The sequence below is a fragment of the Podarcis vaucheri genome (genome assembly GCF_965113315.1).
Source record: "Podarcis vaucheri genome assembly, chromosome: 1".
In the NCBI taxonomy this organism is placed as follows: Eukaryota; Metazoa; Chordata; class Lepidosauria; order Squamata; family Lacertidae; genus Podarcis; species Podarcis vaucheri.
This window is the reverse complement of record NC_138759.1, coordinates 134,519,220-134,541,494: the sequence shown is the minus strand read 5'-3', so window position 1 is coordinate 134,541,494 and position 22,275 is coordinate 134,519,220. Positions and strand designations below refer to the sequence as shown.

At 45.6% G+C, this 22,275-nt stretch overlaps 2 long non-coding RNA genes across 2 annotated transcripts; both read left to right on the top strand.

Moving 5' to 3' along the window:
* Window positions 1-567: 567 nt before the first annotated feature.
* On the top strand, window positions 568-11,026 carry LOC309525599. The gene is made up of 3 exons (XR_014216448.1): window positions 568-955; window positions 2,357-2,436; window positions 10,859-11,026. It is a non-coding gene; the product is annotated as an uncharacterized lncRNA (long non-coding RNA).
* Window positions 11,027-12,051: 1,025 nt separating this feature from the next.
* Window positions 12,052-15,049, top strand: LOC309525610. The gene is made up of 2 exons (XR_014216457.1): window positions 12,052-12,161; window positions 12,813-15,049. It is a non-coding gene; the product is annotated as an uncharacterized lncRNA (long non-coding RNA).
* The last annotated feature ends 7,226 nt before the right edge of the window (window positions 15,050-22,275 follow it).

Here is a 22,275-nt window from a genome sequence, read left to right as displayed (position 1 = left end):
TGCGATGGATCTTTTACTATGTCCAGTGCCTTCCTATGGCACCTTGTGGCATAAATCTGCTCTAAGGTGGAGAGTGGGCAGCCAACAATGCTCTCTGCTGCCTTAACAACTCTGCACAACCCCATCCTGTCCTGGGTAGTACAGCTTCCGTACCACACACATAAGCCATAAGTGAGCACGCTCTTAATGGCACAGTGATAGAAGGCAAGCAGCAGTTTCTCCGGAAGATGGTTTTTCCTTATAAATGGGTCTACTCTGAGTAAAAATTAGTTGGCTACCTCCACTTTCAGTCCAATCCTATTTTGGAAATGGTAACCTGATTCGTGTTGCTGTTGTTTTTCGTTTGGGGTCAGCATAGACTTCAGTGGTTCATGTTCTCTTCTGGCTTGGGAGGGGGCATGGTAGCTGTCTCCTTGTGCTTTCTTTCTTTATTTCTGGTTCAGTTCAGCTCCCTGGTTTGTCTACAGCATGTTAATTTTGCAAAGTGCCTCATGACTTTCCCCATCATTCATCCTCACAGAATCTTGTGAGGCAAAGCCACAAGCATTCCTGTGTCACAAATCCACTCTTGGCTTCCGTTCTCCCTTTTGGAAATGAGAACATGGCTCCATCTGCACTACACATTTACATAAAGCAGTATCACAGCAATTTAAACACTCATGGCTTCCTCAAAAGAATTCTGGAAGCTGTAGTTTGTTCGGGGTGCTTGCTTGGAGCCCCTATTCTCCTCCTAGAGCTACAGATAGCTCAGTTGGTTAGGATGTGGTCTGATAACGCCAAGGTTGCAGGTTCGATCCCCATATGGGGCAGCTGCCTTGCAGGGGGTTGGACTAGATGTTCCTCAAGGGTCCCTTCCAACTCTACAACATCTATTATTCTATTCTGTGAATAAGCAGAGATCCATGGGAAGAAGAACGGACCCCTCTTGGGACTTCTTGCTCTGTGAAGGAAATGGGTGAGTAACAGAGCCACTAAGTACTTGTATAAAAGACAGTGTCACGGCAGACATCTCAGTTTCCACTCAGGTCACTTTGCTACGAAGCCAGCGTCTGACCTCTGACGCGAAGCTGCTGTCTATCTCCCTGTGCCTCCCCTCCCCCTGGGCTTCTCTTGCCAATTTTGTCTAACAAAGGGGGGGGGGATAAAATCTGGAGACACAGATTTATAAAGAAATATGAAAAACTACTTTTTTCATTTGAAATGTAGAATTTTTTCTTTCAAATGCTTGTGTCTGCTTAACTGGTTCTTTAATAGTATTGGTTCTGAGTGCAAACACATGTTCCCTTTACTACTGTAAAAAGGAAAGGAAAGGGGAAGGAATCTGGGAGTTCCATCTTCCCATCTCTGCCTTTGTAGTTTTAGCTGCTGCTTGTCATAGAAGGCCATTTCGAACAAGCTAAAAGCCTAAAGGGTCACACCACACTTGGATTTATTTATTTTTTTAATGAAAGTTTTTAACTAGGTTAGTCAAAATAAATATTGAAAGAAGTGGCTCTTAGCACATTTTGTTGAGTTCAATGAGACCAAAATTCAACTACTTTCAGCTGCCTGCCGCAATATCTACCCTTTAACTGAAACTATGTCCTTGTGAACTCAGAGTACATGATCTAAAAAAAAAAAAAAAAAAAGTAGTATAAATACCGACAACTGGTAAACACTGGCCTGTGAGCGCTCCAATTGGAGAACAGCCTTTACCAAAGATGTCATGTGTTAAGTTGTGGGTGAACATATCAGACGACACAGCGATTCTTCAAACAGCTCTTGTTTATTCACAGGCCAGGACAGAACTGAACTGAAGGGCTCAGTCAGCCTGCTTATATAGAGCTCCAGTACAATGTAACTGTAACAATTTTCTAAAACTATCCAATCACTGAACGTCACTTTAGGTCCCTTATTTGCATAACTATCTACAGTATCCCCCTGCTGGCCCAGGGTGAGAACTTCAGTACATAACTGAAGGCACTCGAACTCAGGATGCAAGGGAGAAATGCTCTAAGAGGAAGGGACGCTTGGTACATCCACATCGTCATCAACTCTCTCCCAGAAACCTATGTCCCCCCTGTAGAAGGATGTGTGGATCCAGAATTGGCCTCCACAGTCACTTACGGACTCACTGTTAAAACCGTGTTCAAGGAAGACAATCTTACTTGGCTATGAGTGATTGCCAAAGAACAAGGAAATCAGTGCTAAACCTCCACTGGATTTCACTAAATTTCCAGAAGTGGCTTTGACATCATGTGAAAACTCAACTATAAGTTGGGGAAACGAAATAACCTGCCGTGTGAATGCAGTCACTGTGGCACTTACTTCTGTACAGATATACTCAGACTGGATCAACCCTTTGCCTGTTAAACAGATTTATACTCAGGAAGATGATAGCCTCTAGCTGATCTACATGTTGTGAATACTGGAAAATGAACTAATTATGCAAGGCAAGTATGCAAAAGCAATTATTTAACTTAGCTACTTTATTCCACGTATGGGATTTGCATTTCCTTGACCAGAATTGCTCACCATGCCGCTGCCACAACTCTGACCACTGCTATGGAGGTAATAATGGTACAAAGTCCATGCACTTCTGGACTTTGTTTTCAATAGTTGAATAGTTGAATAGTTTTCAAGAATTTCTATATCTATTGTGTACAGATTAGCTTTTGTTATTATGTCAAGAACCATCTCTATGTTTGTTCTAGTAACAGCTGCAACCATTGGAGAGCAGCCAAACTCTTACATTCAATTTGAACCAGAGTCCAGTTTCAGCCCTTGAACCTGTGAGTGATGTGTACTAAGGAGAGTCCTTACCCCTCTCTGTGCCCCATGGGGCCACAAGGAAGACCAGCTTAGCTGGGCATCTAAATGCCCTCACCTTTGTTTCCCATAGTAGGGTAGCCAGCTGCGTAGAATATTAGGACGGAATCATAGGTGGTCTGAAAGGCCCAAGGCAAGGATTTAGGGTGAGATGCAGTGAGTTGTTCAGAACTCTCTTGGATCAGACTACAGCAGCTGCACTTCAGCCAATCAATTTGATTTATTAACAAAATAGACATAACATGGTGTCGCAGCCAGAAAATTCAGAACTGTCTTCTGAACTTTTCCCAACTGCTAACTTAACATAAGTAGGCAGGTAGCGTCTCTCGTGTGTTGCAGCGACAGCTGAGCCAAGAATCTGTAACCTCTCTTTTCACCCTTCTGGCAGATGAACAGTAGGGAGTTTATGGAGCTTCACCAGCTGACTGCTGGCTGAAGACCCCCAGCACAGCTCTTGCTGAAATGTTCCTAGGCCCTGGCCTCTCAAACTGTCCGCACCAAGATGTTGGCAGGGGGAACGCAACAGCCAGCCCTGATTGCACTTTTTAAAAACGAAGTCTAGAAAAAGGAAAACAGAAGAGCAAGTTTCTACCATAGAGAAGCCCCCCCTTTCCATTGCCATTTGCCTCGTTTCAGAGGGGAGGGGCACCCAGTGGATGGAGGAGGGGCTCTGCAGATGATCTCTCTGGTCTGCTGGGCATGTGTTGAAGAAAGTGGTCTTCCAGGTAGCCAGAGTCCAAGCCAACTTTGACTTCAATGGCCTAGCAATGGCCTTGCTTAATTGCTGGCCTGGAAAGGTTATGTTCCCATTGCCATCTTGTGCCTGCATACTGCACTATTTTCTTACTATTTTGTGTATTTTTTGTGTGTTTATAATGTAAAGTGCTCTGTGATCTTCAGATGAAGGGCACTGTAGAAATTTAACAAAAAGTTGAAAATAATAAAATTTCAGATTTACTGTATATGGTTCTGTTGCAAACACCAGGTAACTGGTGTAAATCAGCCTAACCACCTCTTAGCTCTGTTGCGAGAATTGGTTGGAACTGCCTTGATATTGCAACATAAAATGTCTTTGCAGGTTCAGCTTCCTTCCCAATAGCATTCAGGTCTGCCGCTGTTCCTACAGCCCAAAGGAAACAGATTGTGCCATTCTCCCTCCAAATTATTCCATACCATTTACATTTCACCCTCCCACTGTCCCCACACTTTTTACCCTGACTTTTAGCACTTCCATACCCACCAACATTTCTCTGATGAAAATAGGGATGTCCTAAGGGAAAGCGGGACATTCCGGGATCAAACCAAAAACTGGGACAGCTTCTGTAAATTCAGGGCTGTCCCTGGAAAATAGGGGCACTTGGAGGGTCTGCATTTGAGATATATATTTTAGGGTCCAACCAGTGATAATTTGTTTTAACTGTTTCTAATATTGTGTTTTTGATGGTTGTAACCTGCCTCAGGGGACGTGGGTGGCGCTGTGGTCTAAACCACAGAGCCTAGGGCTTGCCAATCAAAAGGTTGGCGGTTTGAATCCCCGCAACAGGTGAGCTCCCGTTGCTCGGTCCCTGCTCCTGCAAACCTAGCATTTCAAAAGCACGCCAAAAAGTGTAAGTAGATTAATAGGTACCGCTCTGGCAGGAAGGTAAACGCCATTTCCATGGGCTGCTCTGGTGTCGGTGTTCCGTTATGCCAGAAGTGGCTTAGTCATGCTGGCCACATGACCCAGAAAAACTGTCTGCGGAGCGGACAAACGTCGGCCCCCTCGGCCAGTAAAGCGAGAGGAGCACCACAACTCCAGAGTCATTCGCAAATGGACTTAACTGTCAGGGGTCCCTTTACCTTTACCTTTACCTTAACCTGCCTCAGACATTATGGTAAAGGGTGGCTAAGAAATCAAAGCAATAGTAAAAAGAACAACAGCAACAATAATTATATTGAAAGCTTAAACCCATATTTTTTCCAGGCTTCAAAAATCCATCAAGTTGTTTCTTCAGAGTCTTAACTTTTGATCCTGCTGTGAATCCAGATGTTTCTGATCTCTCCCTTTCCCCTTTGCTTCTATCTCCTGGTCCACATCCAACAGTTTCAGTTCTGGCTAAGTTGTTGTTTCCTGAAGTTTGAGAAGCTTTGGCATATTCTATACAGCACAAAATTTAAAGCCAGAATTTATTCAAAATAAACTTTGACTTTTAAACATATTGCATAGCTCCATCTTTGCAGCCCCATTTTGACACAAAGCTGCAGACTTCAAAATGGGCGACAAAAGACACTCGACTGTGATAACCCAGTAGGTAGAGCAGGAGACTCTTAATCTCAGGATTGTGGGTTCAATCCCCACTTTGGGAAGAATATTCCTGCTTTTCAGAGGTTGGACTAGATGACCCTCATGACCCCTTCCACTCTACAATTATATGATTCTAAGCTCTTCCCATCTCTGTGAGGGCAGGGGGGCAGCAGTGATAATAATAATAATAATAATAATAATAATAATAATAATAATAATAATAATTATTATTATTATTATTATTTATTTATACCCTGCCCATCTGGCTGGGTTGGCGGCTTCCAACAGAACACTAAAATACAATAACCTATTAAACATTAAAAGCTTCCCTAAACAGGGCTGCCTTCAGATGTCTTCTAAAAGTTTGGTAGTTATTTTCTCTTTGACATCTTGTGGGAGGGCGTTCCACAGGGCGGGTGCCACTACAGAGAAGGCCCTCTGCCTGGTTCCTTGTAACTTGGCTTCTCGTAGCGAGGGAACTGCCAGAAGACCCTCAGCACTGGACCTCAGTGTCCGGGCAGAACAACTGCCAAAACAGCACCATAAGGAGCGAAAGAAGTTCGCTTCTAGGCCCCATAATGTACCATCCTAATAACACCCTTGGGAGCATCTTTTCATGCTGTGGAGGCTCCAGCATATGTGCAGAGAGCACTGAGGGTTTGTTTTCTGTCAACCCACCAGCCATGGCTCATGGTGCAAAATGGGAGTGCAGGTGTGACCCTACCCCAATGGGAACGGATCCTGGGGTGTGTGGGGTGTTAGGGAAGGAGTAGTACCTCTGGTGGGGAACATGTCGTGCTCCTAGTTTGTCCACCTTTTGCCCCCACCCTCAGGTGCACTCAGCTCCCACCTGTGGCTCCTGGAAGCTGTCAGCAGGCGACTGCAGCCACACCCCAGGAAATGCCTTTGACTGGCCGGCTAAACCAGGTGAGTGTGGCTGATGCATCTCAAACCCTCATTGAGTTAGGGACTTCCGCTACATGCAAAGAGAGGCTCTGGCGCATTGAGCAGATGAGACCAATAGTGGACCCAGTGGTCAGGAAGGTGGTTTCTGCATGTGCTGTAGAGGGAAGTGAGGGGCAGATGTGGCTCATCAACCTGGGAAAGTAGCCCTCTAGGAGAAGGAAAACTCTGATTTTAAACCTCTGCTGACTTGTGGGAGAAGAAAAGGCTATGGAGTAAATCCGACATGAATCTGGAGTGGAGTTCCTAAGATGGCTAGATGGCATCTTGTACTCCTTCTTCCAGTGTGGCCAAGCTGGTGTTCTGCTTTCCAGTGAGCCCGAGAGCGGGGTCTTGTTATCTAGCCAGCCAGGACTGCCACACACACGCGGCCCAGAGAGGTCGCTTTGGTGCTGCGAACACAGGGGTTTGGCTTCACTCCCAAAAGCACACTCCATTGTCTCTTGAGACCGACTGATGCCCACAACAACTGGTTGCAAGGTGGCTGTCACCTACGCACACATCCCCTGCCCTCTGGACACCTTTAAGTAGTAGCTAAAACCTGGGTTGTTTAGCTGCAAATTTAAGTTATTTATAAATTGCGGTTTGAATGATTACCTCAGGTGTTTTTTAGCTATCTGTTCACTACTGGTTCAATACTATTCTCTACTTGGTTTTGTTTCTTTTATGAGGATCCTACTGCTGTTCTTTTTTAAAAAAAAAATATTTGTTTGTGTTCTCTCTTTGCAGTTTTTAAGCAATACAAATTTAAGGGCAAGGGCAGGGCAGTCAGGGAGGCTCCACGGTGGAGCCTGCAAGCTGGATAGAAATACTTTTGCAAATAAATAAATAAATAAATAAATGCCAAACATAGCGCTTTAAAAATTAGGAGCTCTTTAAATAATCTTACAGTGTGTTATCTATCACTTGCTAAACGGAACATTATGGAAGAATAAAAAAATTCCTTCCAGTAGCACCTTAAAGACCAACTAAGTTAGTTCTTGGTATGAGCTTTCGTGTGCATGCACACTTCTTCAGATACACTGAAACAGAAGTTGCCAGACCCTTCTATATAGGGAGAAGGTGGGGAGGGGTATTACTCAGAAGGGTGGTGGGAATGGGAGATTGGCAGATAGCTGAGATGAGCCTGTTGATGACTCTTAACGACTGCAATAGGTCTTACAGGAAAAGGCAAGGGGTGAGAAGGTGAATTATGGAAGAAGTGTGCAAATCCTTTGGGCTTTGGTTCTCGAGCAACATTTAAGAAACAACAATGTGATTTCAAAAGAGATGAAATGAAAATCAAACCTCAGTGGTGCACCCCCACTTTGAAGGAGGGATTTTTTAAGAGCTTAAAGGCCACACTGTGGGAACTCTGAGATGGGACGTGTTGAGAGGGCTCTGCTTGTGACGTTTGTGTAATTCGTGGGTCACATTGCTGATAAAAGCACATTTTAGAAGTATGATTCTTGGTTAACAAGGCACCCACGGCAATCTTCTTGAAATTACCCTATAAATAAATAAAACTGTGACAAATTATATTGGTATAGCTGCACACAAGGTGGATGGAACAGACAGCAATAAACAACGTATTGCTGTTTGTACCTTCAGAGACTCATTTTTCATGTGTCTTTCCTACTGGGCTTGAGGTTTCTGTATTCACCTTTGCTCATTTAATGCCTGACCCTCCATATTAGTACAAAGTCCTGGGGGGGGGGAGTGCTTCTCAACCATTTTAAATTGGAATCCTGCCAGTAAGACTTGTCATCTTTGTTCAGGAAATGCCTGCAGTTCTCCCACAAAACTCAGCACCTTCAGCTCCTTGACTGAGCTGTTTCCAAATCTGCACTGCAGTCTTGTGACACACTTTCAAGGGTCTTCCGCGGCCCAGGGGGAATCACTAACACACAAACTGGCACAGCGACAAGATGATCGCACAGCAACAAGACAGTCAGAAAGTTAGGGTGCCAAGAAGGAATTTTCTACCTTCTTGCCAGAATAACATCTGACTTCCCGATTGACTTAATTTGCACAGCTGTATTCATGTCGGCCGCTGTGGATCCTAGGTGATGATTCGCATGTTCTGTGGGTCATTTTCTTTTCTTTTTTAAAAATATTTTTTTATTGTTTTCTTTAGGTATTCTTTTTCCAACAATCCATACTGTCACGGGAATTGGGGTTGCTTGTGTGTTAACCTCTAGCGGTTCCAAACTGCTAGGGGTGGGTTGTGTCTTTCCCTGACTGAGCAGCCTGGGTGCTGCTGCTGCTCAGTCGCTCGACGAATCCGTGAGTGGGCGGCTTCTAAATTTCCTCCAGCATAGAAGCTCCTTGACGGATAATCTCCGCCTCCCCTCTCTGCGCGAAACCCTTCTGCGCAGAGTGGGCGTGCCTAGAGGTGGCCCTCCACTCTCTTCACTGCCTTCACTGCCAGAGTCTCGGAGCCTCTCCTCCAAGATGCTTTCCCCCTCTTCCTTCTTCCTGGTGTCACCTGGACATTCTTCCCCAGATGACGTTCTCTCTCTACCCTTACTCGTTCCTTCTTCTGCAGAATCGGGAAGTACCGCCTCTCCCCTCTGCTCCGATGTCAGTTCCCTGACATCCACCTCCCTCCCAGGGCCCTCCCCTCCCCCCGTCCTTCCCTCTGACGGTGACGCAGGAAACCCTCGGAAAGAACTCTCCTCTCCCTCTGACGATTCAAACACCCCTCTCCATAGTCCTGCTAGTGTCTTTAAGTTTTTACAGTTCTCCTTTAAGTATTCAATGAATTTGCTCCAATTGTTCTTGTATCTCTGGTCCTCTTGGCCCCGGATCCTCCCTGTCAATTTGGCAAGTTCCGCAAAATCTGTTATCTTCACCTGCCACTCCTGGATGGTTGATATATCTTGTGTTTTCCATTTTTGGGCTAGTAGGGTTCTTGCGGCGGCTGTGGCATACATAAACAAATTCTGATCTTTTGTTTTAATCTCCCTTCCCATTAGACCTAGCAAAAAAGCTTCCGGTCTTTTGGGAAAGGTGTACTTAAATATTTTTAAGCTCATTGTAGACTGATTCCCAAAATTTTTTAACCTTGTCACAGGTCCACCACATATGAAAATAATCACCTCTACTTCTTTACATTTCTTCTATCTCTCTTTCTATACATTTTAGCCCATTTTGTTGGCGTTAAATGCCATCTATACATCATTTTTGGGACGTGGGTGGCGCTATGGGTTAAACCACAGAGCCTAGGACTTGCCAATCAGAAGGTTGGCGGTTCGAATCCCTGCGATGGGGTGAGCTCCCGTTGCTCAGTCCCAGCTCCTGCCAACCTAGCAGTTCGATAAATAGGTACCGCTCCAGCGAGAAGGTAAACGGCATTTCCGTGGGCTGCTCTGGTTCGCCAGAAGCGGCTTAGTCATGCTGACCACATGACCTGGAAACTGTACGCCGGCTCCCTCGGCCAATAAAGCAAGATGAGCGCCGCAACCGCAGAGTCGGCCACGACTGGACCTAATGGTCAGGGATCCCTTTACCCTTTACCTTATACATCATTTTTAATACATTCCCTTTCAAAGCCATACATCCAGTAAATCTCAAACCCTCATTCCATAATTTTATCCACTCTTCCAACTCAATATTATGCCCAATGTCTATCGCCCTCTGTGGGTCATTTTCAAGCAGGGCAACCCCTGCCCCACTAAACTATTGATTAAAAAATCTCTCATGCCTAATACGTAGTGAAACTCTTTCTGCCCCATTCATTCCACCATCTGCTGCAGATGCAACTCGCCACCAGTCACTGTGAGGCAGACCCACCCACAGAGTAGCTAGAACAGGCACCCTGAGCACTGTATGGGGGGGGGAGGGGCGAGGAGTGGTATTATGGGCTGCCCTTTCCTCTCCCCCCCCTTTTTTTTTTTGCAGAGGACTGTATTTGGATTGCAACATAAATGAATTTCTCAGGAGAGAAAAACTTTTTTTTTAAAAAAAAGTCAAGTTCCTCTTGAGCTGTTGGAGTCCTCCCTGAATAATATTCAGCAAAATGGCAAATAATAATAATGATAATCAGTGAATTCATATTTGATTTTCCTGCCCACAGATTGCACTGAGAAGTCAGGAAGCCCCAGTTTGCTCCGATGCTGCGCTTTCTTTTTTTCATCACCACTTTTCAATTTGTTTATTCTGGAGAGGCCTCTGTGGGACCTACCTACTTTGAGTAAGATGTTGGAGGGCTGCTTTCTTTATTTCCTTTGGCAAAAACTAAATGATCCTCAAATTCCTGTCTTCACCAGTGTCTCTCCTCTCTCTTGTTTGCTTTTCTTAATCTATCCCATAATAACAGGTTAGTCATTGTGGTTTGCAAATATTCCCTTTCAGGGGGTCATTTGATGGCATACTTGGCAGAAGATTACGGTAATTCTCCCAGTGTGCCAGTTGTTTCCAATAAGTATAATTAAAACAGTCTTTCTGCTGGGTCTCTTTAATCTGGTACAAGGTGCAAGATATAGTCTGGATCCTGTTCCCCCACTTTCCCCCTTTAAGAGCAAAGGGGTGGGAAAGCTCTGCCTGTCATTTGTCTCAATGCACTGGAAATCATTCCATTTATGGCATGCTGCAAAATCACTCGCACTTTTATATGAAGTCCAGTCAAATTACGTGTCTGTCTTAATTTGCTTGTTGAGGCAGTTTTCTGATGGGGGCGGCACTGGAGAATAAAGGATACAGAAGAAAGATCTTCAGGATTCTGTTGAAAACTTTTGAATCATGCAGATTATAAAAGTAGCTGATTCTTAACTGGACGCATTTCAGTGGCTTCCCTCTCCTCCCTTCTGCTTTTGCAGCCAGAGAAAATGGCCAGAGCAGTTGCGCAGAGAACAACAGTGACATCTAGTGAGGGCAAGAGGAGACACGCTTCTTTCCCAGCGGCTTCCTCTGAAATCCTGGGCCCAGCAGGAGAGGTGCCAGGAGGGCAGCATTGCCAGGAACAGTTGCTGGAATCTCCCCCTACAAGGACCTCAGGTAGCAGGGCTAGGGAAGTCCTCCACTGCCAGTCAGAAAATACTGAGCTCAGGGGCCAACGACCTGACTTGGCGCGGTTCCTGTGTTCTCAGCAGTCAAAACAGAGAAGCATCTCATGTGCTGCCACACAGGGTCTGCCATCCCAGGAGGCACATTGAAGCAGCCCCCTTGGGCAGTGTCATTCCACAAGGTGGGGACCCGGCAGCTGCCCCACCAGCCCTCGCCACTGAGGTTGCAGCTTCCGGCGAGATCTCACAAAGCTCCTGCAGGATATTGCGAGAATTCTGTGAGTTGTTGCTGGAAGACACCATGCGGCCCCAGTAGAATGAGCCAACAGTGTGACGCGGCAGCTAAAAAAGCCAATGCAATTCTGGGCCGCATCAATAGGAGTATAGCATCTAGATCAAGGGAAGTAATAGTGCCACTGTATTCTGCTCTGGTCAGACCTCACCTGGAGTACTGTGTCCAGTTCTGGGCACCACAGTTCAAGGACACTGACAAACTGGAACGTGTCCAGAGGAGGGCAACCAAAATGGTCAAAGGCCTGGAAACGATGCCTTATGAGGAACGGCTAAGGGAGCTGGGCATGTTTAGCCTGGAGAAGAGGAGGTTAAGGGGTGATATGATAGCCATGTTCAAATATATAAAAGGATGTCACATAGAGGAGGGAGAAAGGTTGTTTTCTGCTGCTCCAGAGAAGCGGACATGGAGCAATGGATCCAAACTACAAGAAAGAAGATTCCACCTAAACATTAGGAAGAACTTCCTGACAGTAAGAGCTGTTCAACAGTGGAATTTGCTGCCCAGGAGTGTGGTGGAGTCTCCTACTTTGGAGGTCTTTAAGCAGAGGCTTGACAACCATATGTCAGGAGTGCTCTGATGGTGTTTCCTGCTTGGCAGGGGGTTGGACTCGATGGCCCTTGTGGTCTCTTCCAACTCTATCATTCTATGATTCTATGAATCACAGAATTGCAGAGTTGGAAGGGACCACAAGCGTCATCTAGTCCATCCCCAAGGTAGGGCTCAAACCCAAATCTCATGCTGTGCCAATTAAGCTAAGCAAGGCTTTGGTGTGGGGGCCACCTTCCATTTTGACAGCCCGCCTCTGCTCATATCACCTGATTTACAGGTACGTGTTCATAACTGATTCTCCTTTACTTTAAAAAGCCAGTTTTAGCTTTATATACTCCCTGGGGTGGGCAAATTGACCCAATCTGGGGACCAACTGCCAACCTGCAGTTTGAAAGCACATCAGAGTGCAAGTAGATAAATAGGTACTGCTCTGGCAGGAAGGTAAACGGCGTTTCTGTGCGCTGCTCTGGTTCGCCAGAAGCGGCTTAGTGATGCTGGCCACATGACCCGGAAGCTGTACGCCAGCTCCCTCGGCCAATAAAGCGAGATGAGAGCTGCAGCCCCAGAGTCGTCCGCGACTGGACTTAATGGTGAGGGGTCCCTTTACCTTTACTCCCTGAGGTGGGCAAATTGATCCAATCTGAGGACCACAGATTGGGACCACAAGGTGGATTAGGGGTGTGTGTGTGTACAGAGTCCTAGTTTTCACCCATGCTTTGGAGAGGTGCAGGAGTCCATGAAATCCCCATGATAGAGGTTAGTGTAATTGCATGTGGCCTGGGTTGCTGGAATGGAGAAGCATCTCTGTCACTCAGACTGCTTTGCCTACTTTGAGGTTTAGTTCAGATGTAACAGGGAACCATGGTTTTACGACTGTATGTAAGAGCTGCAACAAGCCTCACTTTGCCTCCCCTCTTCTCTTTTGCAGCTCCAATTTGAAACACACCCAGGGTTGTTTGTTTAAACCATGGCGAGTGAAAACAGATCAGGATCCAACTGTGGTTTGCTTAAAAGTGGGAGCAAAAGCTTCTGATCTCCTTCTCTGGTGCACAAGAGAGGAGTGGCAGTTCATGAGTCTGAGACTCACCACAACTCATTTGCAAAGTGGGAGACTGTAAGCTCATCCTGTATGGCCAATTACATCTCTCACCATTGCCTGCAGCATCTGTGCTAAGGGGGCTGAAAATGGTGGCAGTTTTGGATTTTCACTTCGTAATTTTATCTTGGGAACCACTCTGAGATCTTTTGATGAAGAGTGGTATATAAATCTAAAAGGAGGGAAGGGTTCACTTAGTTTTCAGGAAATGGACTCATGAGACAGACACACAAAATAGGAACAATTGGAATGTAGTGGTACTTTGAATTAGACTTCCACTGTTCCAGGTACAGCAAAAGGAGATTGCATCCCAAGTGTATTCATTCTCCCCTCCACGGCATCTTCTGCAACATTTCCTATGTCTGGAAGAGGTTCTCACTGTCCTGCTAAGTGGAAAAAACCTCACCGTGCCCCTCCCACCCTTGGAGAGTTTCCTGCTTCATCTGCTACTTCATTTAAATAGGTAGAGCCTAAAATGCCCCCTATCAAAATGTGGGCCATTCTTTCTCTGCTTCAGAGGAAGGAGCTGCCGGCTGTGCTCTTTCTAACACAAATTGTGGGTGCAACAGTATTATTATTTTCAGCTTGGAATCATAGGGTTGCCATTTTTCAAAAAGTAAAAAACAGGACACCCCAAAAGTTATTGACTTTTTCTATTGACTTGCCTAAGATGCAGGACAAAGCGCCACCTTTTGGAAATCCCGGTAATGTCTGGGAAAATCCAGACGTATGGCAGCTCTAGCAATCAGGATCTTTAGCTATCTGGTTTTGATTTTAGAAACTCCTGCATTTCTTGGAGGCCCTGGTCAGCATTCTTCCCCCACAGCCTACGGTGCCCAGATGCGACAACAACTTGCATGTGACCTTGTTCAACGTTCTCCTCCCAATGGCAGCCACTGAGTCTTGAGGGCCCTGGACACCCGACAAGCCTTCAGCTTCTGTTTCAGCTTCCTTCTGCCAGGGCCGTGACTCACATGTTCTGCACCAACTGTACTTGGATGCAGCTGAAGAACTAATCTGTACATGATGTCCATCTTCGTTTCGGATGATCTCACATTTAACTGAGGGCTCCAGACTCCTCTTCTCTCGCCATATAGCTTGGGAATAGTTTGCAAAACTTCTCAGATTTGAAAGAAGACGCCCCTCACTTCCACGGGTGGCAAGCGCCCAGTAGAGACTTCCTGCCATGCCCTGTCCTCAGGTGTCCTTCCAGACAGGCTTGCCAGATCAGAGTTGGACCTAAAACTTCAGTTTTGGACTCTCACTCTCTCCAGGAGAAAGGTGGAAAATACTGGGATGAACAGGCCAGGAAGAAAGTTTATCTTCTCTCCCGGGAGTGCCTTTTTGCAAGTTCTTTAAATTAGGGACATGTGCTGTATGTGAGTACACTGGTGGTACTTGCTTTAAAGAGCAGAATAACTCCTGGTGCTTCTTAATGGCAGAACTTGCCGCTCTGTTAAAAGCCAGTTTAAGCCATGTAAAAGTTGTTTTCTGAGCAAATTAAGATTTGTGAGAGGCACACACTCTTGGCTGTTTATAAAGTTTCCTAAAATAGCCTGATGTTCCAGCCAAAGCTAATGTAGCTGGATTTTCCATGCATCGGTCTGGAAGGAGAGGAGGATTACAGGGCTGGTCATCCTTGCAGGGGCAGATACAGCTGCCCTCTTCTGGCACCTTGGAGCAGTGGGGGACTCCTGGTTTGACTTGCCATCTTAGGCTGAGTTCGGACATATAAATGACTATTTATTTAGCTTTTCTCCCTCATGCAGAAGCCAGTTACACATTGTTATCTTTCTAATAATCCTGTAAATTTGTTCAGAATGATTTTCCCATGGCTTAGCCAAGGCCACCTAGTGAGATTACAAGAACAGAACAACCTGCAATTTTCAGGAGTTTTAAATTCCATCAAGGTTAGAATGAGGATTTGATTGTGCAGACACAATGCCAGGTTCTATAGGTTGTTTTGCGGGGGTTTTAGAGTTTGAAATCTTGACTAGATAACCATAACATTATTTCACTGCTTAACAGTCAGAATTTCAGTATCAAATTAAAAACTAAATTAATCATCACAGTTTATTAAAAGTTTGGCTATTATTTAATTTTAATTTTATTAGATTCATATACAGTGGTACCTCAGGTTACATACGCTTCAGGTTACATACACTTCATGTTACAGACTCCGCTAACCAAGAAATAGTGCTTCAGGTTAAGAACTTTGCTTCAGGATAAGAACAGAAATCGTGCTCCGGCAGTGTGGCGGCAGCAGGAGGCCCCATTAGCTAAAGTGGTACTTCAGGTTAAGAACAATTTCAGGTTAAGTACGGACCTCCAGAACGAATTAAGTACTTAACCTGAGGTACCACTGTACTGCTCTTCATCATGGTGGTTCACAACATAAAAATACAGGATAGAAGCACGAGTAAATAGTTAAACTAGAAGCAACAAAGCAAAAGCCCTCTCCTCCAAAACACATTTAATAGGTTGTAGAATGTTAGCAGCCAAAGGCCTAGTTGAAGAAGAAGGTTTTTCTCTGGTGCCTAAAGGTGTATTATGGAGGTGCCAGGCAGGCCTCCCTGGGGACAGCATTCCACAAATGGGGAACCACAGCAAAAAAGGCCCCTTCTTCTGTTGCCACCCTCTGGACCTCATGTGGAGGTGGCGGACAAAGAGGGGCCTCTTGTGGAACACAAGGAAGGTCCTCAGTGGATAGTCACAGAGTCCCGGTCAGCTCCTATGGGGAAAGGCGGTCCTTGAGGTATTGTGGTCCTGAGCCACTCAGAATTGAGCCTGGAAGCTAATTGGCAGCCATTGCAGGATCAGTGTGATCTGCTCAAACCGTCTTGCTTTTGTGAGCAACCTGGTCACCAAATTCTGCACCAGCTGAAGCTTCCAAACCATCTTCAGAGGCAGCCCTATATATAACATGTTGCAGGAATCCAACCTAGAGGTCACCAGAGCATAGACAACAGAAGTTAGGCTATCCCTGTCCAGATAGAGGGGCAGCTGGGCAGCACTGGATTCAGGTCTCTGTGTGGCAAGGCAGATAAGATGCTAGAACAGAGACAAGGCGAGTTAAAATCCCAATTCAGCCATTGTTCCTTGGGTGACTGTGGGCAGCCACTAAGCCTAACCACACAGGGCTGTTGCAAGGGTAAAAGTGGAAGGGATGAACCATGCAATACCACCTTCAGATCTTTGGATGACAAGCAGGATAGAAGTGAAATGAAAAAGGCCTTAGTTTGGTCTTATCCACACTTACCTTTCCTCTGGTCTTTCCAGGAACAGTCAGAGTGCCCCCCTTTTTTTGCTTGGGAGCTTTCCCCACACAAAAATTGGAGCAAATGCCAGCCTGCAAAAGAACCGAATTGACATTTGTTCCAACTCAACTTTTCACAGAGAAAGCTTCGGGGGGAGAAAAAAACTAAGCCCACACTCAGATACGGAACGCTGAAGTGTGGCCACTGGGCATCTGCCTGGAAGGAGTGGGGCAAAAGGTAAGTGTGGGAAAGCCCTTGAACTCTGACATCCAAATGCAACAGAAACTGAAATTCAAGCCCCGTTTGCTACCTGGGCTTCCCTGCAGAGCAGGAGGCTATCAAGAGCTCTGTCCTCTGAGCTACCTGCTGAGTAGCTGAGGGATCCTCAGTTGATCTAGATGGAATAGTCTAGACATTTTTTCCCTGTTCAGCAAAGGGAGGGGAATTCCCTGCCCATGCCAGTCCCTTACACACTTCCATTGAGGGCACCCACAGTGGGAAGGGGCACTACTCCCCTTGTGGATGCTGGCTAAACTTTGGTTGCCAGAGGAGGGCAACCAAAATGGTCAAAGGCCTGGAAACGATGCCTTATGAGGAATGGCCAAGGGAGCTGGGCATGTTTAGCCTGGAGAAGAGGAGGTTAAGGGGTGATATGATAGCCATGTTCAAATATATAAACGGATGTCACATAGAGGAGGGAGAAAGGTTGTTTTCTGCTGCTCCAGAGAAGCGGACACGGAGCAATGGATCCAAACTACAAGAAAGAAGATTCCACCTAAACATTAGGAAGAACTTCCTGACAGTAAGAACTGTTCGACAGTGGAATTTGCTGCCAAGGAGTGTGGTGGAGTCTCCTTCTCTGGAGGTCTTTAAGCAGAGGCTTGAAAACCATATGTCAGGAGTGCTCTGATGGTGTTTCCTGCTTGGCAGGGGGTTGGACTCGATGGCCCTTGTGGTCTCTTCCAACTCTATGATTCTATGAACCAGTGGTCCTGACGCTTCCCCTCCCCCTCCCCCTTCATCTCTTAATGTGATATGGGACAGGTGTATCATGTACTCCACCAAGGAAGGACATTATGAGAGGCCACTCCTGGGGCCCCACCCACCAAGCAAGGCAATGTGCAAAGGGGGTCCTCTGGGTGCACTATAGGTTTCTTCCCTGTGCATTCTTCCAACTTGGTGGGTGCAGGGTGTGGTGTGTGTGTTCTTTCCTGACCTCTTATCTGACAAAGCAAGGAGAGCATTTGTAAGACTAAACATCAATTGTGGATGCACACCTGTCAACTGGTGTTAAGATCCCTACAAATTCTGTCGGTGGTGGTATGAATCTTCAGCCTCTTTTGCTGCTGTGGGTTAAACCACTGAGCCTAGGACTTACCAATCAGGTCAGCGGTTCGAATCCCAGTGATGGGGTGAGCTCCTGTTGCTCTGTCCCTGCTCCTGCCAACCTAGCAGTTCGAAAGCACGTCAAAGTGCAAGTAGATAAATAGGTACCGCTCCGGCGGGAAGGTAAACAGCATTTCCATGCGCTGCTCTGGTTCTCTGGAAGCGGCTTAGTCATGCTGGCCACATGACCCGGAATCTGCACACCACCTCCCTCGGCCAATAAAGCGAGATGAGTGCCGCAACCCCAGAGTTGGTCACGACTTGACCTAATGGTCAGGGGTCCCTTTACTGTATTACTCATTTCAGTTAGTGGGAAGATTTGGAGCAAATGGAACATCATGGGACTCTGAATTAATCTGATGAGAGATACAGCCAATAAGTTAGTCAACTGGGCACAGTAGATGGAAACTGGGTAACTACTGTGCCATGGAATTTGGAAATTATCCTCTGGGGACAAAAGATTTCAGCACCTTCAGCTTGAAGAAGCTGGCTGAAAACACAGTTTGCCTCGTTCAAAACAACATGCTTCTCATGACCCAGAGCTGGGACAGAGCTCCCCTTCCTCTTCACTAGGTGAAATAGCCGTAAGTGACAGACTTGCAATAACAAATTACCATATCAGAATAACATCAAGGAAGTGCTATTGTCTTGTCTTTCTCTTAAGAATTTGCTTTCAAAAATGTGCCTGTGTTTTTATAGTAAAGAGGCAAATTATCTCCACTGGGAAATGGCTCTAGCAGCAACAGGGATGCAAATTAATAAATACATCGTTCTGCTTTCTGAGGGTTTGTTTCCATGCACTGGTGAACCTGTGCCTGGGTTCTCAGACTGCCTTACATGAACAAAATACTGAACAAATAATTAATATGTCTAATGAAGACAGTTTAATGGATTTTTATATGACTCGGCAGAAACCATAATCACAGGTATCCAGTACCTCTCAATGCACCTACTGATCGATTGCTACTTCTCCATCAAAATCAAAACTAGAGTTCAGGGAGAAATGTTCTAATTTAGCCTCAACTCTGACACACTATTTTTCTGCATGCAGGGGCCTGAATCCCCCAAAGTGCCAGCAGAAGGTGGCTCTCCCCCCCCCCCAACTCCTGGCAGCCCTGAAGCCTCTCCTGAGTGGAACGGGCTGTCGGGTGAAGGGCTGAATGGGGAAGGAAGGGGGTATTGCTGTTAGTGTGATCTGGTTTTTACAAAAATCCAGAGTGAGAAAGGTAATAACTGTTATTACCTTTGAATTGCAAGTAAAGGAACAGAAATGTGAGAGTTTGGCCTTGACAAATGCAGGGCTGGCCAGCTTGGGGCAGTTTTAAGCTTGTACCAGGAAGTTCAGATGGCACCCCACCCTCCTTTTATTAATTCAGGAGCGTAGAACAATCTTCCTTGCATGAGGCTCAGTGATGCAGCCTTGGAGTGTCTCTTTCATTCAGTAGAAGCTGCGCAGGAGAACGCCCTGCCATTTTAGTGAGCAAGAGGAGGGGCAGAATTTGGATTTTTCTGTCCACTCTGAACCTTATCTGCTGCCTCAATTGTCCATGGCACTTTGGGTCAGGTTAGGGATGGCTTGCAATGTAAGTTATAACAGGACTGCAGCAGTTCAGATATCATTTACTTTTCCCTCCCCTGAACCTTCTCCTAGTGTACCAAAACCAACCCCATAATTCCAACACAATAATTTAGGTATTCAGAAAACCCCAATGGTTTGTGATTATCTAAGGAACAAAGGAAGTGTGAAAAATGCTACACTGACTGCAATTGATGGGCCTGCAATTGACATTTGTGCCAGTAAAAAATAATTATCCAGTTGTAGTTTGGGCAGAGCCTTGTATGTTGAGCTCTATTGACACAGAATGTCTTATTAACTATCCAAAATTGCAAAGCAATGTGTTGTTTAAACCAGCCTGAAAGATGCAGTATGAATTCAGATCTTCCACATTTCCCATTCCAGGTGTGTCTTTTGAAATGTACATTTAAAATAAAAAAGAGATAGATGATAGATAGATAGATAGATAGATAGATAGATAGATAGATGATAGATAGATAGAGTTTGATAGATGTGCACTTTTTGCACTCCCTAAATGGCAGGTCTGGGTCACTGAATGTGAAAGGAAATTAGGTTTAGTTTACAGAATTCCAGCACTCACGCTTTAAGTTTTGACATGAGATTTTGAGTTTCAAAATAGAGGCATTTTCAAATGAAACTTTAGGCAAGATTTCCCTTCAGTGTTGGTTTAGATTATGCAACATCCTTAGGACCTCTTTGGCAGAGCTCTTTGGGCCACAACTGCCTCTGCTTGTCACACAAGCAAAACTGTGAGTGACCCTTGCTTCCTCCCGCCATGCTCTGCCAGTGTGAAGGCAGAGACACGCATTTCTCATCACAAGAGGTGTACATGCCTTCCTAGTTTGCACAATGCCCAGTGGAATGGGGAAGAGAAAGCAATAGTCATTAATGCTTTTTCTCTGTTTCCTAATCTCATGCGAAGGCAACTGGAATTACCCCTTTACCTTCTTTTATACTGGCACCCCAGGGCCCAATGATATGGGGTTGCAGGTGGTATTAAGACCATGTTCATGGTAGACCATCTTACTTGACTACAAGTGATCACCAAAGAAGAAATTTCCATGCTGAGCAATTTAGCCTAGGGTGCTTGGCCCACCCTCTGGGAACCACATGTCACTGGTGTGCTGTGTCTATTTTTAAAAAAATATTTTATTATCGCTGGCACTGCGAAAACTGGTGGGGTTGTCAGGGGTGGGGAATGGCAGATCAGGCTCCCAAGCTGTGAGTGGGCCACCCCAGGTTACACATTCTGCCCTGCAGAAACTAACAAACACAAAATTTGAACATGCGATCAGGAGAAGAGCCCAGCTAGATTAGGCCAAAGGCTCACCTAGTCATAGAATTGGAGGGTTGAACGTGACCCAAAGGGTCATCGAGTTCAACCTCTTGCAAAGCATTGTTCTCCTAGTGGCCCACCAGATACCTGTGGGAAGTCTTCACACAGCTGGCACTCCCATGGAAACATGCAGCCCTCCTATCCAAGATGGCAGCAGACAGTCTCCAATGGGATGTCCTCAATGAAGCTGAGTTCCCCCAAGTCAGACCAGGACTTGCTGGAGGGAACCTGGGAGCACCTGCATCTCTGTGCTGGAGACTCTTCATCTTGTTTTCTTTCATTCCCAAGAAAGGCAAGCACTTTTCTTCCGCAAGATGACTCAGTCTTCCCAGATGGAAAGAGTATACTCATCATGGCTTTGGCAGCAAATCCCACACACATTTTCCCACCAGCCTCTCCTCAGATGAATCAAACACAACTGTTTGTTTAACCACTTCAAGCAAACTGGGTTCCATCCAGTGGCTTCCAGGGTCATGAGGAGGAGTCGGAGAAGGAGTCTGGCTGGCATGTGTGTTCGAGAGGAAGCAGAACATGGCAAAGGCTACCAAGTGTAAACAACCAGGATCCTTTCAGGCCAGGACACATTGTTCTCTGCTAACAGTGAGCTCTGGGAGCTTTGATAGTTTGCTTTTGGAGTAAATAGCCCAATCATTACCCTTTTAGCACAAGCTCCTCTGGCAACTTGTGTAAGTCTCACAAGCCCTTCCTGGTTTGGCCAAAGCACATATTTTTTTCAGTGAAATGTGATGTCCTCTGTCAGTGAGATATAAGCAAGGTTAATTATCTCTCTTGCATAGATGCTTGAGTGTGTGATAGGAATTTTGAGGTCTTAGATATATGTTAAATGTTCATAAGTGTACCAACCAAGCATATACATAGATCAGCACAGGAAGACCAATCTGGAACCATTTTGATTCCCAAACTCTCCCAAACTGACCAAATGTTTTCTCTGCAAGGTCAAAGTGGAAAAGCCTCCCCATTGTCTTTTCCTTCACAAATTCTGTCTTAAGCGTATGTCTGTGTTTGAATAGGGTGTGAGCCTGTGACCTGGCCCAGGAACTAAGTACCGTATTTTTTGCTCTATAAGACTCACTTTTTCCCTCCTAAAAAGTAAGGGGAAATGTGTGTGCGTCTTATGGAGCGAATGCAGGCTGCGCAGCTATCACAGAAGCCAGAACAGCAAGAGGGATTGCTGCTTTCACTGTGCAGCGATCCCTCTTGCTGTTCTGGCTTCTGAGATTCAGAACAGTTTTTTCTTGTTTTCCTCCTCCAAAAACTAGGTGCGTCTTGTGGTCTGGTGCATCTTATAGAGCGAAAAATACGGTATCTATCACTACAAAAAATGGCCAGGCTCCCCAGGCAATCCAATCAAGTAACCTGCCAGACAGGAGCTAAACAACAGGAGAAAAACAATATTCAAATTTCTGTTTTAGACCGCCTTTTCTGTGATGTAGGTATGATGTATCTGGGGGGTGGTCTTAGGTTATAGCTCTTCTGTGATGTATGTATGATGTTTCTGGGGATGGTCTTGATCTACAGGGTGGCAATTTCAAAATGCCTATATAAGGCCTTGCACAGCCTTTTTGTGGGTCCTCCTCTTTTCCTGCGGGTGAGGGGAGCACCCTGTTGCAACAGATCAATAAAGATCAAGCTTACTAGCTGCTTTGCTTCTCAATATTCTCTGGTTGGCCTCTGTTATTCTCTCCTACCAATAGGGAACCTACGTAAGGACTCTATATG